Source organism: Lacerta agilis, chromosome 6, assembly GCF_009819535.1.
Source record: "Lacerta agilis isolate rLacAgi1 chromosome 6, rLacAgi1.pri, whole genome shotgun sequence".
In the NCBI taxonomy this organism is placed as follows: Eukaryota; Metazoa; Chordata; class Lepidosauria; order Squamata; family Lacertidae; genus Lacerta; species Lacerta agilis.
The window spans coordinates 2425358-2431460 of NC_046317.1; positions in this window are offsets into that span (position 1 = coordinate 2425358).

Sequence of the window (6103 nt, forward strand, 5' to 3'; positions counted from 1 at the left end):
TTTCAGCCAACATAAGATTGGTGGTTACAGAACACCAGCTCCATTTGATGCATTGATCTATTGACAGTCTTGTTACATTTCTAAGAATGAGGTTCTCTAAACACTGATCTGATACCTGCTGGACACAACATGTCCCAGTGGCACTCAGCGGTCAATGAAGTGGGACCCCCCCCCAAAAAAAAATGGTGACATACAAGACATAAATCTTGTGGCTGAGGTACAGCATGAGAAATCATTGGCTGCAGAATTTTCAGTCCTGGCGGGACAGTAGCAGAAGAAATCTGAATCTCTGTGGCATATATAGATCTTTCAGTACTCGTTGCCGTATCTTTGAACCCTAGGATTGATGACACACATTCACCTTAAATAAGCAACTTGCTGTACCAAGACAAAATATCCTTTAGGTTTTGTATACTGAAAGGGAAGGGGTTTTTGGATACATCTTGCTAGCCTTGATATCACTACTTCATTTTGAACCTGATTAAGAGTTAAGACATTTGAGATACTGAACTGGCAGAACTGTATTAATGACAACATCCAGGATTAGGACTCTAAGCAAAACATTGTGCAGAGATGGTGCTTATGGTGCCCTGAGAACCATTAGGCGTTATGGTTTTGTAACAAGTCTGGATTGGTCTGGATTGCATATGTCTGTTTTCAGAGGCTCTTTCTGCCTTCCTGCTTGTACTGCAGAGCAAACATGCCTGCAGAGTGAGGTCCTGGGGAAATATCTGGATATGACTACATTGGTGTCTGTCGCCAACTATCCTTGGCAAAGAAATATCAATAAAAAAGCAAAAAGAGACCTTATGCCATCCTTTTAAGCTAAGGAACCCATCTTCAGGCATGATCTTCAAATAGGCAATAAAAGCAATAAAGGCAACCAAATTGATGTTCTAGCCTTCCAGAAACATATCAAGGGACTAACAGTTCATTTATTTCTACAGCATGTCTGCAAAGGTTTATTTTATGTCAAATCAGAGATTCTTCATTCTCCAACAGGAGGGCCAATGAGGCCATAGTCAAGATAGAGTTCTATCCAACCACATTTTCAAATAATTTTCATAGTAGAAATTATATTACCTCAGCAGATATCCCATGTATTCCAACATGCAGCATTAAAATTAATTATTTGCCATTTTCAAAGTAATCTGACTGATCTGCTCGTATTCAAGAATAAACAAGAGATGTAATTTATGCGTTTTGCATAATATATATAGTTTGGCCTCGAAGGAAGACCACTGTGCAGTAACTCCTCTTCAAAAGCATGGACGAAAGCAGAAGCTGGAAAAAAAAGGAATTAATGAAAGTATACATACTCAAAAGGGCTTATTCATGTGTGTTCTCAATTCCTAATCCTTTTGGCATACAGTATTTGATATTGGTATATATTTGCAATGTAACTGAATACAACAAAGTATTTCATAACTGGACAAATTCTGGAAATACAAATACTGGCACAAATAAATTCGACATTTCTGTGCTGAAAACTCACTTGGCCAGCATCCTTCCTATTTCATTATTGGTAAACTCCCAAGTTCTGTCTCTAGGGAATGGGCGTTGTGCTGCCCCACCAAGGCTGAAATGATCACTCATTTAGGTCATTCTGAGACAACTATTACTGTGTCTCACCCACGCACGTGATGGGACATTAAATGAGGCGGGCTGTGTTGTTTTCAGTGTTGCAGTGTTAATGATGGGTGGGAGCATAAAGTTCAGACAGGCACTGAAGTTTAAAGACTGCTGCCTGATGTCCCTTGGATCCAAAATGCCTTCTGGTATCTCATTATAAAGCTACATTTTGGGGGGTCCATTGATGTGTACAGCAGTGAAGGTACGTTCCAGACCAAAGAATGCCAAGCACAAAGGTTCAAGGAGAAATTGGGAATAAATATGGGGGGGGGGCGGTTGAGGCAAGATAAAGCTACAATGTGAGCTCAGAGGCATGTGCAATAAGAATATGGTGACTGGATTAGTACCAGAAGTGGCTGTGGAGGGAAGTTTGATACTGCAGAAACTGAATTGGGCATCTGTAGTGTGGAACACAGTGCATGTCAGTGGTGAATAGGGCATAGAGATCTAAGAACTGCAGCCCTCTGAATTTTTGTTTGCTTGTGAATGGTCTGAATAAAATATGCTAGAATCAAGCCTGCCTGCATATTCCACACGCTGTTTAAGCACTGCCGCCTCCAAAGCATTTTGGAGACTGGTAGTTATTAAGAAGGAGGTAGTGTGCTCATATTCTAGTTCATTAAGAAAAAAATTATTTGTATACTGTGTGCAGTATGTACCCGGTATAAAAAGGGCATCAGTACAAAAAAGTGCACCCTGGGGAAAACCATAACAGAAAATAAACTCAAGAAGCAAAACTACTATAAGAGTTTGAAAGTTTGGCATCTGTCTGTCTCAGGACTTCACCATTTGTGAAGTCAAACTGTTGGACGATAATAGTGCCTGCTGTGGCAGTAGAGACCCATGCAGGAAAGACATGTTTTGTTGCAATTGGGGCAGATGAAGGCTTCCAGTTGTGCTGCTGCTGTTGCACCATGACGTTTCTTCTCTCAGTGGGTATTTCTCTTCTGGTCACTGTTATGGATACAGACACTGTCTCCAGGCACTGTGGTTGATGCTGCCAGCCTTCCTATTACGGTGGCAAGACATCTTTGTAACACACACCACCAACGAGCCTGGTGCTGTAAGCCAGCTTCCTGTAAGAGCACGTCCTTGAGTACCAACAACTGATACTAATGGAACAGCAAAGAAAAGGGGTGGGGGGAATTGAATGGGCATGAGAAGACAAAGGGCCAAATAAGTTCAAACATTCTTCCAAGTAAAATCATACTTCACATAAGTCAGAAGAGGCTTCCATATGGCCACAAGGCTGAATCTTAACATCCACAATTTTGTGGGAAAATCTTCTTTGGCAATCACTCATAGCCAAGTAAGATTGTCTTCCATAAACACAGTTTTAACAATGAGTCCGTAGGTGACTGTGGAGGCCAATTCTGGATCCACACGTCCTTCCACCGTGGGGACATTGGTTTCTGGGCAGGAGTTGATCACGATAATGGATTTGCCAAGTGTGCCTTCCTCTTAGCACGTTTCTCCCTTGCATCCTGAGTTCGAGTGTCTTCAAAGCCCATGACACCTTTGGTAAAGGCTGTTCTCCAACTGGGAGCACTCACAGGCCAGTGTTTCCCAGTTGTCAGTGTTTATACTACATTTTTTTAGATTTGCCTTGAGACAGTCTTTAAACCTCTTTTGTTCACCACCAGCATTACACTTTCCATTTTTAAGTTTGGAATAGAGTAGTTAATTTTGAAGACAATCATCAGGCATCCGTACAACATGACTAGTCCAACAAAGTTGATGTTGAAGAATCATTGGTTCAACACTGGTGATCTTTGCTTCTTCCAGTACACTGATACTGGTTCTCCTGTCTTCCCAAGTGATGTGTAAAAAATATCAAATCAATCAGGAAAGTTTCCAAAATCTTATGGCGCAATCACTCGGTGTAACAGAGATTCAATCCAAGCAGCGAAGGAGTGTGTGCTTTAGCTTAGCAGTAAATTGCACATTGTTTTTTGGTAACCACAACGAAAAATAAAAGGCCTGTTACTTGACAAATAACAGCTGGATTCATGACATTTTGGTTTCTCCCTTTAAAATGAATCATTGACCATAACTTTATGCTGCAGATTCTTCCTAATAAATATATTGAGGTAGGGAGAGTACACATATTTCGTTTTTGCAAGGGCCCACTTGTTGACCTAGACATATCATTTTTTAAATTAAAAAAATCATTGTTACACAAAGCATTTTCAAGACATTATGAAATAAATGCAATAATTCTATACAAAATGATTCCTCTGCCTGTTGCAGTCAGCTGGTGTTCCTCTATTATGTTCAGCAAACCAGTGGGTCAGTTTATACCTAAAACTGTAAGAGCAGTGTCAAAGAACTTCTCTCAAGAATGATATATGTTCTTGTTAGCAGCTAGCAGCTCTGCTGGGAAATGAGAGGGTTGGCTCCTCAAGGATAGAAGATTGCAAGTACACCTGTACTGGGGGATTGCTGTCACAAACACAATGGTGTATACAATAAAGGCATATAAAGAACTGCCACACCTCCCTCCCCTTGAATATATTCCCTACAACAGTTGAAGGTGGAAAAGGGGACAGACAAAAATAACCCAGTCCCCCCCAAGTGTAGGAATGCAGAAGAGGCAGTCACCAATAAATGACTCTCTACCCGGAGATTATGAGGTGCATATGCTGGCTCTTAGACAGGATTAACTGCATAAATCTAATAGAAATACAAAGGAAGGTTCTCCTACCCCAAACCTGGCTGTAGAAATTCAGCAAAAAAGTGAATGTTGTTCTAGTCTGCAACAACAGAAGTCTAGTGTCCAGATCAAGGGAAGTAATACTACCACTCTATTCCGCCTTGGTCAGACAACACCAGTGTCCAGTTATGGGCACCACAATTTAAGAAGGCTATTGAGAAGCTGGAACTTGTGCAGGGGAGGGCAACCAAGTTGGTTGAGGGTCTGGAAACGAAGCCTTATGAGGAATGGTTGAATGAGTTGGGGGTGTTTAGCCTGGAAAAGAGGAGACTGAGGGAGATATGATTGTTGTGTTCAGTCATTCAATCGTGTCCAACTCTTCGTGACCCCATGGACCAGAGCACGCCAGGCACTGCCTCCCGCAGTTTGGCCAAACTCATGCTAGTCGCTTCGAGAACACTGTCCAACCATCTCATCCTCTGTCGTCCCCTTCTCCTTGTGTCCTCCATCTTTCCCAACATCAGGGTCTTTTCTAGGGAGTCTTCTATTCTCGTGAGGTGGCCAAAGTACTGGAGCCTCAACTTCAGGATCTGCCCTTCCAGTGAGCACTCAGGGCTGATTTCTTTAAGGATGGATCACTGCCTTGTCGTGGCGAAGGGGCTTGAATAACTCAAAGAAGCTATGAGCTATGCCATGCAGGGCCACCCAAGATGGACAGGTCATAGCCGAGAGTTTAGACTAAATGTGATCCACCTGGAGAAGGAACTGGCAAGCCACTCCAGTATCCCTGCCAAGATAACTCCATGGACAAAGACAGCAGGAGATATGATAGCCATCTTCAAATATCTGAAGGACTGTCAAATAGAAGGGCGAGCATGCTTGTTTTCTCCTGCTCTTGAGGGCAGGACTCGAGCCAATGGCTTCAAGTTGCAAGAAAGGAGATTCCGACTAAACATTCAGAAAAACTTGCTGACAGTTATGATTCTGTATCTCATTCCTCTTTACAACTGCCCCAAAGAGCAATAGAATGATCCACAAATCCTCACTCCAGTCAGCAATCATGCTGCAGCGTTCTGCGCCAACAGGACTGGCAGCAACAGCAACAAATATGGTCTGTGCTTATGATAATATTTTGTTCTCTATAATATTTTTATGTCATTTTATTCTCTTGGTAATTATGCTGCCTTACTTGTGCATTTTATATTTGACACCCTTTCGTTATGTTTTCTTTTGCAAAGTCCCCCCTCCTTCCCCAGTTAGTTTTGCTGTTGAATGTGCGTTGTGCAGCTGACCACCTCTGTAAACTTTTGTTTTGAAATCTTTAAAATAATATTTCCGCTCTCTTAATTATGCTGCTTTGAATGTATGCGGTACTTTCTTACTTTCTTCGGTAGTGTTTTATTCTGGACTGTTTTATTTGATGTTTTAACGTGGGTTGTACACCGTTTTGAGATTTTAATATTAAAATCAAAAAGCGGTTCCGAAATGAAGTGACTAATAATAATGAAGAAGACGAGGACTCAGCAGACCAGCTGAGGAAGGAAGTACTAGCCTTAGGGACCACTCCCTAAATAATCTTATAATGCTTATTTGGGTGTCATACATTTTATTTGTATATATGCGTGTCGTAACCCTATGACTCAGGGAAGAAGAGAGGAACCAGGCCTCTCTCATTTCGGGGCCATGACGCGAAAGAGGCCCGTTGCCATAGCAACGACGGCCGCACCGCGCAAGAAGCCGTTTCCCTTGCGAGCCTCTCCTGGCAGCCCCGCCCGTGCCGTCGCGCGGCTGCTCCGGGGACCTGGCATGACGTGGCAG